Below are 20,411 nucleotides of genomic sequence, written 5' to 3' on the forward strand. Positions count from 1 at the left end.
TTTCAGCAGTAAATTTCCTGACACTGCCTGCAGAGATAACACTCTGCCCACAAATTCTGATTATCTGGCTTGTGCTGTCATACTGGTGCTCAAATTCACAGTGAAATTACTTTTCTGGGGAAGTTTATGTTGCAGACACTCTGAAGTGCATTTTAATGTCATGAGGAAAGTAGTTCCCCCCTCTCTCCTGTATGACGGAGTGTTTGATCTCCCCATCACTGTGAATTCTCATACATATCATGAATGTTTGTGCTACGACTGGAACGAAAAATAACCACTTCCTGTGACATGAAAAGGGCCGACTCTCGACCTTCACCCCCTCATGACATCACTCAGCGATCTGTATGTTACACTCTTAGAAAAAAAGGTGATATCTATAACCTAAATGGTTCTTCGGCTGTCCCTATAGGAGAACGCTTTGAAGATCCATCTTTGGTTCCAGGTGGAACCCTTTTGGTTCCAAGTAGAACCATTTTGGTTATCAGGTAGAACCCTTTCCACAGAGGGTTGTACATGGAACCCAAAATAGTTTTACCTGAAACCAAAAAGGGTTATCCTATAGGGACACCCGAATAACCCTTTTTGAACCCCTTTTTAAAGAGTGTAGGGGTGGTCTTAACGCACACTTAACGCACACTACACAATTAGAAATGCCAGACGGGCTCTCTTGATCACTCTTAATCAGAATAATTAGAGAGTGCTCTGTCGACCATTGATGGCCTGATAAATCCTACCCCAGCAAACCTATGTGAACTTTCCTCCACCTCTAAATGTGATGAGTTTGCGGCATATTTCAGAGATAAGATAACCAACATTACGCTGGGTGTCAGTCAAGTAAGACCTCATGAGAAGTTTGATGATATGCGCCCTAGCTACCATGCAAAGGCATGATGGATTTATTTCCCCTGGTTGACACAGACATGCTCCGGAAAGTGACATCACAATTTAAGCCTTCTACCTGCCTTCTCAATCCTGTCCCCATCACCTTCCTCAAAACAATATTTAATTGTGTATCTGAAGAAGTGCAAGCTATAATCCCCACTGCACTAAAACTGCTTTGGTGAAACCCTTTCTGAAGAAAAGTAATTTGGATTCTTAAGCTTTTAGCAATTTTCAGCCATTCTTCAACCTTCCATTCTCCAGCAAAATTCTGGAGAAATTGGTGTTCAAACTGCTAAATTATTTTGCAAACTGTATTTTAGAAAAATTCCAATCTGGTTTTCGTGCCCAGCACAGAGACAGCCTTAGTTAAAGTGATAAATTATCTTAGAGCCAACACAGATGCCAAACTGCTCTCTGATTTAAGTGCTGCATTCGACACTGTTGACCATGATGTCCTTCTGGACAGACTGGAGAGGTGGGTTGGCCTCTCCGGTCCAGTTCTAAAATGGTTTAGGACTTATTTAACCGGTCAAGAGTTTTTTGTCACCTTTGGTGAACATAACTCAGAGAAAATACATATCACATGTGGCGTTCGACAATGTTGGATTTTGGGTCTGTTACTGTTCAGTTCATAAATGTTACCCCTTGGAAGCGTAATCAGAAAGCACAACATTGATTTTCACTGCTACGCAGATGATACACAGCTATACATTTCTGTGTCACCAGATTATTTTTCCTCCACGGATAAATTATTAGACTGAATTAGTGATTTAAATACTTGGATGGCTCACAACTTCCTCCAGCTAAATCAAGACAAGACTTATTGTTGGAGCCAAAGCACAGAGAGAGAATCTAGCCACACATTTTAATTCATGGGCAATAAAAACAAAACACCAGGTAAAAAACCTAGGTGTTATTTTAAATTCTGAACTAAATTTCGAATCACACTTTAGGAATGTGAACAAAATCGGTTTTTTTACCACCTGAGGAACATTGCCAAGGTGCGGCCATTTCTCTCTCAGGCTGATACAGAGAGATTCATCCATGCTATTATTACAAGCAGGCTTGACTACTGTAATGCTCTCCTGTCTGGTCTACCCAAGAAACCATTGGTCAACTGCAAAACATACAGAATGTTGCAGCATGGGTACTGACCAAGACCAGATGGAGAGCACACATTACACCGGTGTAAGGTCTCTGCACTGGATACCTGTGAGTTTTAGAATTCATTTTAAGATTCTTCTATTGGTTTTTGAATCAATCCACGATTGTGCACCCCAATACATGTCAGACATGCTTTTAAGTTATGCACCCAGTAAGTCCCTCAGATCCTCTGGCACTGGCCTTTTAACTATCCCAAAGCCTATGACCAAGAGGCATGGAGAGGCAGCCTTTAATTATTATACCCCAAGCCTCTGGAGTAGCCTGCCAGAAAACCTGAGAGGGGCTGAAACGGTGGACATATTTAAAAGAGATCTTAAAACACATTTTTAGCTTTGCTTTTCCTTGGGGTGCTTTTTAGTTGTTTAGTTTTTGTCATTCTTTTGTTTTCAATCTTATGTTTGTTGTGTAGTTAATATTTCAGCTTTTATTTTAATAGTTTTTTCAATATTTTTTCCTGTAAAGCATATTGCATTCCATGTCTGAAATGTGTTGTATAAACAACGCTTGATTTGATTTGATGCAGTAATGATTCATAATTTCTGGTTTTGTAACGTTCGTCTTGTGGTGCATGAACGGACCAAGGCGCAGCAGGTGAGGAATACATACTAATTTATTGAATCAAAGACGAAACACTGACAAAACACTATAACAAACTACAAAACAATAAACGAAGTCAACAGACCAGAAACAAACGAACTTACATATAGACGAAGAACGCACGAACAGGAACAGACTACCTAAAACGAACGAACAAACGAAACAGTCCCATGTGGTAAACACAGACACAGGAACAATCACCCACAAACAAACAGTGAGAAAAACCTACCTTAATATGGCTCTCAATCAGAGGAAACGACACACACCTGCCTCTAATTGAGAACCATACCAGGCAAACCATTAACCCAACATAGAAAACACATAACATAGACTACCCACCCCAACTCACGCCCTGACCAATTCAACACATACAAAACAACAGAAAACAGGTCAGGAACGTGACAGAACCCCCCCCCTCAAGGTGCGAACTCCGGGCGCACCCCTAAAACTCAAGGGGAGGGTCTGGGTGGCAGCTCATGACTGGGTGGCAGCTCATGACTGGGTGGCAGCTCATGACTGGAGGGCAGCTCATGACTGGAGGGCAGCTCATGACTGGAGGGCAGCTCATGACTGGAGGGCAGCTCATGACTGGAGGGCAGCTCATGACTATAGGGCAGCTCATGACTATAGGGCAGCTCATGACTGTAGGGCAGCTCTGGCAGCTCCTGACTGGCTGGCGGCTCTGGCAGCTCCTGACTGGCTGGCGGCTCTGGCAGCTCCTGACTGGCTGGCGGCTCTGGCAGCTCCTGACTGGCTGGCGGCTCTGGCAGCTCCTGACTGGCTGGCGGCTCTGGCAGCTCCTGACTGGCTGGCGGCTCTGGCAGCTCCTGACTGACGGACGGCTCTAGCGGCTCCTGACTGACGGACGGCTCTAATGGCTCGGGACAGACGGGCGGCTCTAATGGCTCGTGGCAGACGGATGACTCAGATGGCGCTAGGCAGACAGATGGCTCAGACGGCGCTGGGCAGACGGATGGCTCAGACGGCGCTGGGCAGACGGATGGCTCAGACGGCGCTGGGCAGACGGATGGCTCAGACGGCGCTGGGCAGACGGATGGCTCAGACGGCGCTGGGCAGACGGATGGCTCAGACGGAGCTGGGCAGACGGATGGCTCAGACGGCGCTGGGCAGACGAGCAGTGCAGGCGGCGTTGAGCAGACGAGCAGCGCAGGCAGTTCAGACGGCGCTGGGCAGGCAGGCAGCTCAGACGGCGCTGGACAGACGAGCAGTGCAGGCCGCGTTGAGCAGACGAGCAGTGCAGGCAGTTCAGACGGCACTGGGCAGGCAGGCAGCTCTGACCCGCTGATGCGCACAGTAGGCCTGGTGCGTGGTGCCGGAACTGGTGGTACCGGACTGGAGACACGCACCGCAAGGCTAGTGCGGGGAACAGGAACAGGGCACACTGGACTCTCGATGCGCACTATAGGCCTGGTGCGTGGTACCGGAACTGGTGGTACCGGGCTGAGGGCACGCACCTCAGGGCGAGTGCGGAGAGAAGGAACAGTGCGTACAGGGCTCTGGAGAAGCACAGGAGGCTTGGTGCGTGGTGCCGGAACTGGAGGCACTGGGCTGGAGACACGCACCACAGGGAGAGTGCGTGGAGGAGGAACAGGGCTCTGGAGACGCACTGGAAGCCTGGTGCGTGGTGTAGGCACTGGTGGTACTGGGCTGGGGCCACGCACCATAAGGCGAGTGCGGGGTGCTGGAACTGGAGGTACTGGGCTGGGGCGGGAAGGTGGCGCCGGATATACCGGACCGTGCAGGCGTACTGGCTCCCTTGAGCACTGAGCCTGCCCAACCTTACCTGGTTGCCTGCTCCCCGTCGCCCGTCCAGTGCGGGGAGGTGGAATAACCCGCACTGGGCTGTGTTGGCGAACCGGGGACACCATGCGTAAGGCTGGTGCCATGTACACCAGCCCGAGGAGACGTACTGGAGGCCAGATATGTAGAGCCGGCTTCATGGCACTTGGCTCAATGCTCACTCTAGCCCGCCCAGTGCGGGGAGGTGGAATAACCCGCACCGGGCTATGCACCCGTACAGGAGACACCGTGCGCTCTTCCGCATAACACGGTGTCTGCCCGTACTCCCGCTCTCCACGGTAAGCATGGGAAGTGGGCGCAGGTTTCCTACCTGCCCTCGCCACACTACCCTTTAGCCCCCCCCCAAGAAATTTTTGGGTGAGCCTCTCGGGCTTCCGTGCTAGACGCGTCCCCTCATAACTCCGGTTCCTCTCTCCGGTTGCCTCCGCTCTCCGAGCTGCCTCCAGCTGTTCCCATGGGAGGCGATCCTTTCCAGCCAGGATCTCCTCCCATGTGTAGCAACCCTTGCCGTCCAAAACATCCTCCCATGTCCATTCCTCCTTCGTGCGCTGTCTCTCTCTCCCGTTACACCGCTGCTTGATCCTTTGTTGGTGGGTGATTCTGTAACGTTCGTCTTGTGGTGCATGAACGGACCAAGGCGCAGCAGGTGAGGAATACATACTAATTTATTGAATCAAAGACGAAACACTGACAAAACACTATAACAAACTACAAAACAATAAACGAAGTCAACAGACCAGAAACAAACGAACTTACATATAGACGAAGAACGCACGAACAGGAACAGACTACCTAAAACGAACGAACAAACGAAACAGTCCCATGTGGTAAACACAGACACAGGAACAATCACCCACAAACAAACAGTGAGAACAACCTACCTTAATATGGCTCTCAATCAGAGGAAACGACACACACCTGCCTCTAATTGAGAACCATACCAGGCAAACCATTAACCCAACATAGAAAACACATAACATAGACTACCCACCCCAACTCACGCCCTGACCAATTCAACACATACAAAACAACAGAAAACAGGTCAGGAACGTGACAGGTTTACTAAAATAGTTACATTTACTGATGGCGTTATCACTAAGAAATGTGTCTAATTTACCACCATAATATTATACTTTGAGATTTATAAACCGTTTAAGCGTTACTGCCCTTTAATTCCTGTTAAACCAACATTTAAATAATTTAATACATCAATAAATTGCAGGTGTTGATACTTGTGTTGATACTTGTGATATACAGATATCCAAGATACACAGGACAGGATGCCATAATGAGTGTAGCTACTGTAATTTACTGACATATAATGTGAATCCAGTCACATTACAGGTGAGATAAACAATTGCAGACAGATCTGAGGCTCCACTGCTTCCCCTGGAAGCCTCAACAGACCAATCCACATTCTAGGTAATGCACTGGACCGGATCCTAACACACACTCTGTCACTGCATGGGGTGAATACTAACCAACACAGGAGATGCTCATGTTAAAGATTCATATGGTGTTGCAGATTAAACTGCTAAATATATTAAGGTGGGTCAGCTCATTTTCCTATAACCTTGGAAATGATAAGGCATGTACCTCATGGCTGAGAGCATGACATTTTTCTGCCAGTTTCAAACCTTTGCTGGCTACGCGTATCTCCTCCGGCCATCTGATAACTGGGTACAGTACATGACAGGGTGGCTGATATATGTCTTTGGAACAGCCACCGGATTGTTTTTATAAGTGTGGAGATGAAGACAGGTTGTGTTTTGTTTTACACTATTACCTTGTTGGTGGACATGGGAACCCTGAAATTCCAATAGCATATCAATACAAGCCAAAACACAGCCGATACTGAATACTCAAAGGAAATAAAACATTCTGATGGTTTAATAGTTTTGTCTATTAGATTACTTTACATCATGACAGGACATTCTAAAAAGACATATTTAATGTTTTTGAGGACAACATATGAGGACAAACATGTGCTCTAATCCCTGTCCCATCATCTCAAATTGCACATGATAAATGATTCAAAGTGCTAGTCTCATGATTCTCCATGTTTCACTGTTGGCCTACTTATTGAATTATTTTTGTTACTGTGAATCAAATCATATTGTAACACCGATATAAAATATGCCCATCTTTTTTTCGGGGTATTCACACCCCTTAAATTACTCCACTTTTTGTTGTGTTACAGCCTGAATTCAAAATGGATTAAATCTATGTTTATCTCACCAATGTACACACAATACCCCATAACGAGAAAGGGAAAACATGTATTTATTGAAAATTAAATACAGAAATACAGCAACCCCTGAGTCAATACATGTTAGAATCACCTTTGGCAGTTAGTCTTTCTGAGTAAGTATCTAAGGAATTTGCACACCTGGATTGTTCAGTATTTCCACATTATTTTTTTGAAAATTATTCAAGCTCTGTCAAGTTGGTTGTTAATCATTACTAGACAGCCATTTTCAAGTCTTGCCATAGATTTAAGTCAAAACTGTAACGAGGCCACTCAAAGTCATCTTGGTAAGCGACTCCAGTGTATATTGGCCTTGTGTTTCAGGTTAATGTCCTGCTGAAAGGTGAATTTGTCTAACAGTCTGTTGGAAAGGAGACTGAACCAGGTTTTCCTCTAGGATTTTGCCTGTGCTTAGCTTTATTCTGTTGTTTTTATCCAAGAACACTCCCCAGTCCTTGTCAATGACAAATACTCCCATGACATTTTAGTCATTTAGCAGACACTTTTATCCAGAGCAATTTACAGTAGTGGGTGCCTACATTTTTATACACTGGTCCCCCATGGGAATTGAACCCACAACCCTGGCTTTGCAGGACCAAGATGCCACCATCTCCATGCTTGAGAATATGAAGAGTGGTACTCAGTGCTGAGTTGTGTTGGATTTGTCTCAAACATAACACTTTCTATTTCAAAGCATAAAGTTAATTTCTTTGCCACATTTCTTGCAGTTTTACTTTAGAGCCTTATTGCAAACAGGTTGCATGTTCTGGTAGTATTTGTATTCTGTACAGGCTTCCTTCTTTTCACTCTGTCATTTAGGTTAGTATTGTGGAGTAACTACAATGTTGTTGGGTCCATCCTCAGTTTTCTCCTATCACAACCATTCAAATCTGTAACTGTTTTAAATTCACCATTGGCCTCATGGTGAAATCCCTGAGCAGTTTCCTTCCTCCCCGGCAACTGAGTTACAAAGGACGCTTGTATCTTTGTATTGACTGGGTGTATTGATACACCACCAACGTGTAATTAATAACTTCACCATGCTCAAATGAATATTCAATGTCAATATTTTTATAATGTTTACCCATCTACCAATAGGTGCCCTTCTTTGCAAGGCATTGGAAATCCTCCCTGGTGTTTGTGGTTGAATCTGTGTTTGAAATTCATTGCTCAACTGAGGAACCTTAAAGATAATTGTATGTGTGGGGTACAGAGATGAGGTAGTCATTCAAAAATCATATTAAACACTATTATAGCAAACAGAGTGAGTCCGTGCAATTTAATATGTGACTTGTTAAGCACATTTCTACTCCTATTTAGGCTTGCCATAACGAAGGGGTTGAATACTTTAAGCTTTTAGTATTGTATTCATTTGTAAACATTTCTAAAAACATAATTCCACTTTGACATTATGGGGTATTGTGTGGAGGCCAGTGACACTAAATCTCAAGTTAAGCATTTTTAAATTCAGGCTGTAACACAACAACATGTGGAAAAGGTCAAGGGGTGTGAATACTTTCTGAAGGCAAAATGTCAACTACTATTTTTTAGCTGTAAAGTAAACATCGTCAAACACCTAAACAACCATTGAAGGGGTTGTCTAACGCTTCATAGACTGAGCAGTGCATAACTGTTACCGAAATCCACTCACCCTCGTACAAAATGTACAGTTCAGTTCTATCACTATCAATTATGTCATGTGAAAAGTGCAAAGCGGCAGCCCCGGTATCTGAGTCATGACCAAAGTCTAGGAGCGATGTGCAGACGGTGGCAGTATAGGGGCAGAGGTAGGGCGGAGGAGACCGTAATATCATCCAAACACACCACCAACCTACAGCACTCCCACTCACTGTCACAAAGGCAACATCCCCCATATCTGATCCAGGTTGAGGCAGAACTTAGCAGTTTTCGCTAGAAGGACCAGATGCATCGTAAAAATGTATTAAAACAAAAATGTGCTTTTAAGTCTTATTTTAAGGTTAAGGATAGGCATTAGGGTTAGCAGTGTGGTTAAGGTTAGGGTTATGTTTAAAATCAGATTTTATGACTTTGTCGCTGTTCCAGCTAGTGACCACTCTGCAGAGCTGCCTCCAGTACATGAGTCATCTCAATAAATGCCAATCTTCATATCTGATGGCCACCACTCAAGTCTAGATGGAAAAGGTACACTATTTAGTCTATTGTGACACCTTCCTTTGTATTTAGAAATATGTAGTGAAGAGGAAACACATTTGCTGCTCTTTCTTGGTTTCTATAGAAGATGGGTACAGTATGTTGGACAATGAGTGGAAACATGTCCATCCTACTTCAGATGTTTATTTTTGTGTGGTTTGAATCATTGCTTCTGATTCGAGTGTCTCTGTGCAGAAAGATAAATAATCCGTTCTCTGGCTTTAATATGTTATTATCTATATTTGGGATCTACTTTTGGGATGCTAACTACAGTAGAACTGGAATCATTTAGTCTGCGATTTTGTACATGTTCTTTTTTGTGAAGGGAGGCGGGTTGATTTGGTTAAGGCTAAGCAATGTTATCCTACAATCTTAAGAGAGAGCAGAGGGAAATGGTAATTTGAATATCATGCACAGTCATGGCTTTAGGACCTGGACCACTGCCCATTCAATGGTGCCTTTACCCCAGGGCCAGAGCAAGGGGCCTCCATGGCTCTTAATACAGCTAGTTAAAGCTACAGCTAAAATGGTGCGATCTGATCAAAGACCATAGCAATGAGAAAAGCATACAGTATATGTTTGTGACCTGCAGTAACATTTCAACTAACTATCTACTAACCCTAACCCTAACCTTAACCCTAAACTTAACCCTTACCCTAAGCCTAGGCTTAACCCTTGCCCTAACCTTTATTCTAAACCAAACCGTAACACTAGCAAGCAGTTGCTTATCAACAGATAGCTTGTTGATAATATGACCATCTGTAGAACATCTACAGATGGACTATCTGGACTATCTGAATGAAGTGTGACCCAGTGTATACTGGTATACAGTATATGTTTGTTAAAAAAGGTATACAGGGAATTCATATCATATTTTTTTCACGTGTCTTTTCACTTCATATACAGTGAAACCATTTGTTTTCTACAGTAGCAATACGCAACCCTCCACTCCGCCTGAAAATGAAGATAAAGTAAATATTCATGTTGGAAAAAGAAAGCAAGTCTGTCCCACATCCCATTCATCTCTGCTCTGAGTAATCTCCATGTACTGTATTCATAACTTAAATACTAGTGTTAAAGCTATTGCAGATGAGAGGTCCTTTGCAGATGACAGTGGAATGATAGTGTTAATGGTTCATTATAAATCCCCTGACAATAAAGTACACATCCTGAGAAATCAAATCAACACTGCCAAGAGGGCTGACTGTCATGTTATTCAGAATATTTAAACAAATGGCAATTTACTCCTAACAGCATGCTTCCTCTGTGAGTCAACCAGACATTGAGAAATAAGATAGTAGTGGTTTACTCAAGTCTTTAGCTAATGTGTGGGAAACAGTCCTCCAGTTATATGTGTGAGTGTGTGTGTGTGTTTGAGAAGATAATACACCTTGAATTACCCTAAATAAACCACAAATGTTTCCCTCTAGGATTCTCATAAACAACTAACTAACTCTCTGATAAAGAACCTGCAGCGTTAGATTATTTAAATGCAACTAAAAAGCAAGGGCATTCAGTTGGTTTTAGCTTATGAACCCTGCATCATGACTACATCTGCAGACAATTAGACTTAACCTCTGACATTCCCAGGCCCCATAGCCAAGCCGCTCAATAAGCCTCACCATTTCAATCAATTCATCTCTGCACACTAACATTTGGTATCAATTAAAAGATTTCTCATTGGTTTGGGAGGAATTATGTACAGTAGCTAAATATCCCACACTTACTCCTTGCAGTAAAACAAACCTCAAAAAGCTTATTCATGGGAGTTTTCAACCACAGAAACACTAACACTAAGGTGCCTGAGGCTCTTGGAAACCTGTTACGATTAGCAAGCTTTGACACGTTTACTGAACACATACACACATCGTTAAAAGTCCCAGTGTGTGAAAAATGTCCCATTTGTTGTCTTAGTATTTACATTTAAGTCATTTAATCTTACCTAGAGCGACTTACAGGACAAATTAGTGCCTTGCTCTAGGGCACATCGACAGATTTTTCACGTAGTCGGCTCAGGGATTCAAACCAGCAACCTATTGTTTACTGACCCAACACTACCTGCCGCCCAAACAGCCTGCTGCTTAACAGCCATTGTATTATGAGGTTTGTAGGTTGTCACTTTCTTTTTATCTCTCCCTCTGTCACACGCATGGACACACACACACACACACACACACACACACTCACACTCACTCACACTCACTCACACTCACACTCACACTCACACTCACACTCACACTCACACTCACACACACTCACACATAAACACACACACACACTCACACACACACTCACACTCACACTCACACTCACACACACTCACACACACACACACACACACACACACACACACACACACACACACACACACACACACACACACACACACACACACACACACACACACACACACACACACACACACACACACACACACACACACAAAGTGATGAGGGAGGATGTTTTGGAATGTCAGGTTTAATATTGCCTTCCTGTTCTCGACCGGAGCAAAATAGCCTTGGCTTAAGACAAATAACCAGAACGTCTGTCAGGGAGCTTTGCAGACATTATGTATGGGGGAGAAGGAACAAAAAAATGACCAAGAAAAAAAGATACATTTTTACAGCTCCAATTGCAGGGCAGGATAAGTTGCTTTCTTGTGAATGAAGTGTGTTTGTGCGTGTATGTGCATGTGTGTGCGTGTGCGTGTGCGTGTGCGTGTGTGTGTGTGTGTGAGATCATAAGTGTGAGATTCTTTCAGTTTTTCACAGCCTTCTTTCTTACAGCATATTTTATTCAACTGTAGTACATCATTTCACAATGCATATCACATTGAACAGGATCCATTAACACTTTCTCATCTGTAACCTTGTGCCTTGACGGCTTGAACAAAAATCAGCAGCTTATCTGGGACATTCACATCATGTGTGGAATACTGTGACACAGCCCACAAATTGCTGCACCGTATTGTTCATCACACGATAATTTTCAGAGGTCTCTGCCTGTATATATGATAATGTGCTTTCCACTTTCTCCTGGATATTGAGCAGCAGCAGACTGACTGATGATGCATTACAGACTCATCCACAACCACCACATGAATTAGCCAAATTGTTTCACTTTCCAATTTGTACATAACCATACCTACAAATATAGACTTTGTTTCGGAGCTATTTCTAACGTGTTTATTCTTTTATGTGCAGGTGATGGACAGTATGGTTGATGTTAGCTGAATGATTATAGTGATAGTGAACAACCAAAACACGCACTTGAAGATAATGTTCTTTGAGGCTTTATTTGTTGTGATGGGAGAGCTACATTGAATTCACCTCAACACGTCAATAGAGAGAGGTAAACGGTTTTGTTGACATGCCAAAATAGGTTCAACACAGTTGAATGTGAACATGATCAGACTGACACTTAATTAAACTGTTCTCAGACGTGCTAGGACACCAGCATGAAGGACATGCCAGGTGTATGTGTCTCTCTCTTGCTCCCCCACCCCCTCTCTCTCAGTGCACGTGTGCATTATTGTGTCTGTGTGTGTTAGAGAGGAGCAGGGGTAATAATGTATGTCCTTCATGGTTTGTCAGAGTGCCTGCCATATGGGGCTTCAAAAAGTTTTGGGGTCCCCTGCTGCAACTGCATCTTTCATGATCTTTCGCAAGCAGAGGCAGAAGATGACATCTCAAGTCTATTGCTCTGCAGAAAACCAAGGACATTGATTTTATCCTTTTAATTACAGTACATTGAGGATAATAGATTTTCACCTTTTGATTATTACAAGTTAATGGCACATGTAAAAACATTTTAATGTTGTGTGATGATTGTACAGTTTATGTAATTGAAGTTAAAATATTTATGTGAATGTAGAAATGCATATGAATCTTATTATTAATAATACTATTCCTAATAATAATAATTTGTATTATTATAAAGTAATAATAATAATACTTAAAAATAATAATTAATAATAATGTATTACATTTGTAAAGCGCTTTTCATTATACAAAATAATATCAAAGTGCATAAAATACAGGCCAACTGACACAAAGAACCCAGCTGATGCTACACGGGACAAGGACCCCAAGGAGCACAGCTATCAACAGAAAGCATTCCTAAAGAGAAAGTCTTTAGGCCCATTTTAATGGAGCCCAGAGTCTGTGGTGCCTTCAGGTGGTCTGAGGGCATTCCAGTGACTGAGGATGGAATAGGTCGTGGGGGTCGTGAAGGAGCAGGCTATCGCTTGACCTGAGGATGCAGGTGGGATTGTGGAGGGAGAGCAGTTCTTTGAGATAAGGAGGGGCATTGCCATGAATACACTGGAATGTCAGCAGGATGGTTTTGAATTCAATCCGGAATGAGACGGGGAGCCAGTGCAGAGATGCCAGGATGGGGGTGATGTGATGGTGTTTTTGCACTCTCATCAGGATCCTGGCAGCCCTGTTCTGGATGTATTGCCGCTTCTGGAGACTCCTGTCAGGGATCCCGATGAAGAGTGTGTTGTGGTAGTCCAACCTTGAGGAGATAAAGGTGTTGACAAACTTCTCTGCATCAGACTGAGTGAGAGTGGGACGGAGTTTGTCAATGTTCTTGAGGTGATAGAATTACGCTTTACACAGTTGTTTGATGTGGCTTCAATGGTCAGGGAGGAATCAAGCTTTACACCCAGATTGGAAACTGAGGGGGGGGGATGTTCAGTCCTACAATGGTGAGGTGTGTTATTGGTACTGGACCTGGTAGGGGGTGCCAACAAGTAAGGCCTCGATTTTGCTGCTGCTCAGTTGAAGAACGTTTTGCTTCATCCATGCCCTCTCCTCAAGGCAGGTTTTCAGATGGCCACATGCATCAGAGGGACTCGGGGCAGTTTTTACATGCAGCTGGATGTCATCAACACAGCAGTGGAATGAAATTTCAATGCCGGCTGATGACACGACCGAGGGAGAGCATGCACAGGACCCATGATAGGTCCAAGAAAAGATCCTTGTGGGACATCGCAGGTGACATGGTGGGTCTGGGACCTGGACCCACCTAGCGACACCTACAACTCCTGAGAGGTAGGAGTGGAACCAGCTCAGGGCTGGTTAAGACAGTCCGATGGTGTCCCGGAGGCATTCCAGGAGGATAAGGTGGTCGAGAGTGTTACAAACTGCTCTCAAGTCCAGGAGGATCAGGAGACAGCATCAACCACTACTCCAGGTCATTGGTGATCCTGAGTAGGGCTGTTTCAGTGCTGTGGGCCAGACGGAAACCTGACTTCTCAAATAGGTTGTTCTGATTGAGATGGTCCTGGAGTTGTCCAGCATCTTATAACTCCAAGTAATTGGATAGGGCTATAGTGATTTTGTGTATTTTGTGTCTTCAGTAATTACAGGGAAGAGCAAAGTATTCCATGCCATGTTTCTGTCCTTGTTTCTAGGCTGAAAACAGTGGTAGTGTTTTTGTAAACAAAATCCCATAATGCAGAACATAATTCACACATCCTCCAAGATGGATGCTTTTGTGTAGGGTCTTTCACGATTGCTCCCCTTCTGTCACCATGTGTTCTAAATTAGCTATCTATATACAGCAGCCAGAAATAGCTTCCAGGTCTTTATACACCAGCATGGGAGACCAGAATATAGCATAGCCTTCCAAGAACACACACCAGATCTTTATTTTACTTTGGAGAGATAAAATGGAGCATGAATATTACAGATTATTGGGGCTGATAGGCTTAAAGCATGCTAAATGTATTAACAATTTGGAAATGTTGTAATAACATATCATAATCGAGAGGTAACAGATATAAATCTTCTCACAGATGGCATTACTGTATGAAGTAACCTTCAATATTTGTTATTTGTGTTTGTGACAATATGCTAATCATTTAGAAACTCCATCAGTTTGTAATTTCAAGCAGATAGTACATAGAGATTGTATAAAGTGACACTTTGTTTTTCAAGTTCACAGAGTTTTACATGGACATGAATTGACTCATCAAAGCAAACTAGTCCATTTTCAAGTCATCTATGACCTTATTTTATTTTTTTCTGAATTGTGAAAAGCAAAATGCAACCACTACAATAAATATGAGTTATAGAGCCTGGTTAAACTCAAGCAGGTGTTTCTCTCCGCTGTGTCAAGCCCTGGTATGGTCCATGATCCGTTCCAGCAGGGTGAGACATCTTTTTTCAAAGCTCTTTTTATATCTTCTGCTGCCCAGCAAAATCAAAACTGAATAGTTTGAATAGTTGGCCATGAGGTTTCCTGGCGACGGTTCCATCAGGATGACTATGATTTTCTCTCAAGCATGCAATCCCCCTAAAATGTGGTATTTCCTTAGTCATTAGTCACCAGATAAACCCTGATAAATATTTTTTTGTACCATGTATAGTACAGTATTATCCTCTCAATAATGTTCTCTATGTACTGTAGATGGTAAATTCAACAACTTGTCATTGAAAATAAGACTTGAAGGGGAAATTACTGAACTTTTCAGTTTTCCTCAGATCACTGCAGTGGGCAAATCTGAAGATATGACGTTTAATTTCAACTCCCAAACTCTGCTCATAATGCTGTCTGTAAAATAAATGGATTACTGTAAGATAAATGAATTACTGTAAGATAAATGAATTACTGTAAGATAAATGGATTACAGTATGTTACCAGAATGGCTGTGGCATAAGGAGCATTGCTCTCATATCCAACAGTGTAAGTTTTCATATCAGAGTTCTCTGGCACTCCCAGTACTCACACATCAACCCCAGAGCACTCAGGCCTGGGATGCAGAGTAGGGGGTGGAATTTAAAAAACATGTGGATGAGATTAAGTGATATCATGTGTCACACATGATGACTTTAGCAGCCCTCCCATTAGGAGTGCAGAGTACAACCCAGGAGATAACATCTGAACTGGGGCAGAGCTCTGCTTTTCACCATTCAAAAAATAGGAAGCCTTAACTCGACTTAATATGAGTGAATATAAGTGAATGCAAGTTAATATGAGTGACTGAAAACATGAGCACCTCAAATCTGAATGAATGAATCAGCAAGCCTTGTATCTGTTTGAGTGAATTCCTTGTACAGTACATTAGTTTGACTAGGCATAAATGAAAGAGTGAGCTTTACCTCATCTAAAATGGATGAATATGAAAGGATTTTATTCTCACCACTGGAAGGCATTTTAAGGCTGTCACCTTTGAAACAACAGAGTAGGCAGTTAAGAAATGTGTGGATGAAAGGGCCAAGAACATTTATTATGAGTCTATCCACAAGCTTGTGGAACACACATATTATGACCACAGACGTCATCCACATCCACAGTCATTATTTTAATTAGAATCATTTTTGAGGCAACACCAAAGGTTTGTGTGGACTTGTTTTCCACAATTACTTCAATGTGTTAATTGACATGACCTCACCTTCGTGAGAATAAATAATTTGATTACACACAATCCTGCATCAGGTTGATATGCTGTGTTCATATTTGCTCATCAGTGCATACAATATGTAGCTATGATTTACAGTACACACATGCTGTGTACACAATTACACATGTGCAGACATGCTTGCAGTATAAATTGCATCAACTGTAGATATTTTAAACTCCCCATACCATTAGTGTCATTTAGCCGACACTTTTATCAAGAGCAATTAGGGTTAAGTGTTTTGCTCAAGGACACATCGTCAAACTCTTCACCTAGTCGGCTCAGGGATTCGAACCAGCGACCTTTTCAAACCTTTCCCAATGCTCCTAACCACTAGGCTACCTGCCTCATGTTTTAAATGGTAAGAGTAGAGTAGACACACAAACTGGGGTAGCTAGGATATAGGATGACATAACACTCATACGTTAACAACATTTACTGTATAGAGTTACAGCCATATGAAGTGGACATCTTCACACCAAACCCTCCAGTGGAGGAGAGGATAACGATCCATGTCTCTGGATCAAGATGTGGATCTAAAGTGAGCTATGGCCACACGGACAAGCGGAAAGACGGGGTGAATCAACCTTGGCACGGAATTTTCAGGAAACCATAAGATGAAGTGCGCATAGACATGGTCGGAGACAATGACTTAGAGATGGTGTGTCTCAGGAGGACAACACATGGAAGTCATCAGAGGCATGGAGAGAGATGTGACTGGTAGAGGAGCACGTATATTGAGGGAAGTGTGGGTTTTTATGGTGAGGAAGAGAAGGACCAGGACAGCGTGCGTATAGCTGAAAGCTCTACCCACTCTCCTGCATGGGACACAAATGACTAACCCATATGTAGGGATTTTATAGAACCTGCAGTGACTAAATTCTTTCCTAACAGCCTGCTAAGAGATATAACAGAGCATGTGCATTAAATAACAATTCCTGATGGAACGGGCCCAGAGGCAATTGTGTCGGCTTCCCCTCTCCGTGTTGGTGTCATGTTTTGTCTTTCATCATGTCTTGTCCCTGTGCTTCCCTCTGCTGGTCTTATTAGGTTCTTTCCCTCTTTCTCTCTCTCTATCGTTCCGTTCCTGCTCCCAGCTGTTTCTCATTCTCCTAACGACCTCATTTACTCTTTCACACCTGTCCCCTATTTTGCCCTCTGATTAGAGTCCCTATTTCTCCCTCTGTTTTCCGCTTCTGTCCTTGTCGGATTCTTGTTTGACGTTTGCTGTTCCTGTGTCCTTGTTCCGCCCTGTCGTGTTCTTTGCCTTCTTCAGATGCTGCGTGTGAGCAGGTGTCAATGTCAGCTACGGCCAGTGCCTTCCTGAAGCGACCTGCAGTCTGTGGTCGCGTCTCCAGTCGTTCCTCTCTGTTGACGAGAGGATAGTATCCAGGAGAATCATTATTTGTTTTATTCTGGAATAAAGACTCTGTTACTATTACGTCGCTTTTGGGTCCTCATTCTGCAGCTCAACAGAAGAATCCGACCAAGAATGGACCCAGCGACTACGGATTCTCGCAACACTGCCGTCGAGATCCAGGGAGCAATGCTCGGCAGACACGAGCAGGAATTGTCTGCTGCTCGTCATGCCGTTGAGACCCTGTCCGCTCAGGTCTCCGATCTCTCAGGACAGTTTCAGAGTCTTCGTCTCGTGCCACCAGCTACTTCCTGGTCTTCCGAGTCTCCGGAACCTAGGGTTAATAACCCACCATGTTACTCTGGGCAGCCCACTGAGTGTCGCTCCTTTCTCACCCAGTGTGATATTGTGTTCTCTCTCCAGCCCAACACATACTCAAGAGAGAGAGCTCGGATCGCTTACGTCATATCACTCCTTACTGGTCGGGCTCGGGAGTGGGGCACAGCTATCTGGGAGGCAAGGGCTGAGTGTTCTAACGTTTATCAGAACTTTAAAGAGGAGATGATACGGGTTTTTGATCGTTCAGTTTTTGGGAAAGAGGCTTCCAGGGCCCTGGCTTCCCTATGTCAAGGTGATCGATCCATAACGGATTACTCTATAGAGTTTCGCACTCTTGCTGCATCCAGTGACTGGAACGAGCCGGCGTTGCTCGCTCGTTTTCTGGAGGGACTCCACGCTGAGGTTAAGGATGAGATTCTCTCCCGGGAGGTTCCCTCCAGCGTGGACTCTTTGATTGCACTCGCCATCCGCATAGAACGACGGGTAGATCTTCGTCACCGAGCTCGTGGAAGAGAGCTCGCGTTAACGGTGTTTCCCCTCTCCGCATCTCAACCATCTCCTCCCACCGGCTCAGAGACTGAGCCCATGCAGCTGGGAGGTATTCGCATCTCGACTAAGGAGAGGGAACGGAGAATCACCAACCGCCTTTGCCTCTATTGCGGTTCTGCGGGACATTTTGTCATGTCATGTCCAGTAAAAGCCAGAGCTCATCAGTAAGCGGAGGGCTACTGGTGAGCGCTACTACTCCTGTCTCTCCATCAAGATCCTGTACTACCTTGTCGGTCCATCTACGCTGGACCGGTTCAGCTGCTTCCTGCAGTGCCTTGATAGACTCTGGGGCTGAGGGTTGTTTTATGGACGAAGCATGGGCTCGGAAACATGACATTCCTCTCAGACAGTTAGGGAGGCCCACGCCCATGTTCGCCTTAGATGGTAGTCTTCTCCCCAGTATCAGATGTGAGACACTACCTTTAACCCTCACAGTATCTGGTAACCACAGTGAGACCATTTCCTTTTTGATTTTTCGTTCACCTTTTACACCTGTTGTTTTGGGTCATCCCTGGCTAGTATGTCATAATCCTTTTATTGATTGGTCTAGTAATTCTATCCTATCCTGGAACGTTTCTTGTCATGTGAAGTGTTTAATGTCTGCTATCCCTCCTGTGTCTTCTGTCCCCTCTACTCAGGAGGAACCTGGTGATTTGACAGGAGTGCCGGAGGAATATCATGATCTGCGCACGGTCTTCAGTCGGTCCAGAGCCAGCTCCCTTCCTCCTCACCGGTCGTATGATTGTTGTATTGATCTCCTTCCGGGGACCACTCCCCCTCGGGGTAGACTATACTCTCTGTCGGCTCCCGAACGTAAGGCTCTCGAGGATTATCTGTCTGTTTCTCTCAACGCCGGTACCGTGGTGCCTTCTTCCTCTCCCGCCGGAGCGGGATTTTTCTTTGTTAAGAAGAAGGACGGTACTCTGCGCCCCTGCGTGGATTATCGAGGGCTGAATGACATAACGGTTAAGAATCGTTATCCGCTTCCCCTTATGTCGTCAGCCTTCGAGATTTTGCAGGGAGCCAGGTTCTTTACTAAGTTGGACCTTCGTAACGCTTACCATCTCGTACGCATCAGAGAGGGGGACGAGTGGAAAACGGCGTTTAACACTCCGTTAGGGCATTTTGAATACCGGGTTCTGCCGTTCGGTCTCGCTAATGCTCCAGCTGTCTTTCAGGCATTAGTTAATGATGTACTGAGAGACATGCTGAACATTTTTGTTTTCGTTTACCTTGACGATATCCTGATTTTTTCACCGTCACTCGAGATTCATGTTCAGCACGTTCGACGTGTACTCCAGCGCCTTTTAGAGAATTGTCTCTACGTGAAGGCTGAGAAGTGCGCCTTTCATGTCTCCTCTGTCACATTTCTCGGTTCTGTTATTTCCGCTGAAGGCATTCAGATGGATCCCGCTAAGGTCCAGGCTGTCAGCGATTGGCCCGTTCCTAAGTCACGTGTCGAGTTGCAGCGCTTTCTCGGTTTCGCTAATTTCTATCGGCGTTTCATTCGTAATTTCGGTCAAGTGGCTGCCCCTCTCACAGCTCTGACTTCTGTCAAGACTTGCTTTAAGTGGTCCGGTTCCGCCCAGGGAGCTTTTGATCTCCTCAAGAAGCGTTTTACATCCGCCCCTATCCTTGTTACTCCTGACGTCACTAAACAATTCATTGTCGAGGTTGACGCTTCAGAGGTGGGCGTGGGAGCCATTCTGTCTCAGCGCTCCCAGTCTGATGATAAGGTCCATCCTTGCGCTTACTTTTCTCATCGCCTGTCGCCATCGGAACGCAACTATGATGTGGGTAACCGCGAACTGCTCGCCATCCGCTTAGCCATAGGCGAATGGCGACAGTGGTTGGAGGGGGCGACCGTTCCTTTT

The 20,411-nt window shown here is 44.3% G+C and overlaps 1 pseudogene; it reads left to right on the plus strand.

Moving 5' to 3' along the window:
• Window positions 1–877: 877 nt before the first annotated feature.
• On the plus strand, window positions 878–2,238 carry LOC120043685 (annotated as a pseudogene).
• Window positions 2,239–20,411: the final 18,173 nt, after the last annotated feature.

Source organism: Salvelinus namaycush, chromosome 3 (genome assembly GCF_016432855.1).
Source record: "Salvelinus namaycush isolate Seneca chromosome 3, SaNama_1.0, whole genome shotgun sequence".
In the NCBI taxonomy this organism is placed as follows: Eukaryota; Metazoa; Chordata; class Actinopteri; order Salmoniformes; family Salmonidae; genus Salvelinus; species Salvelinus namaycush.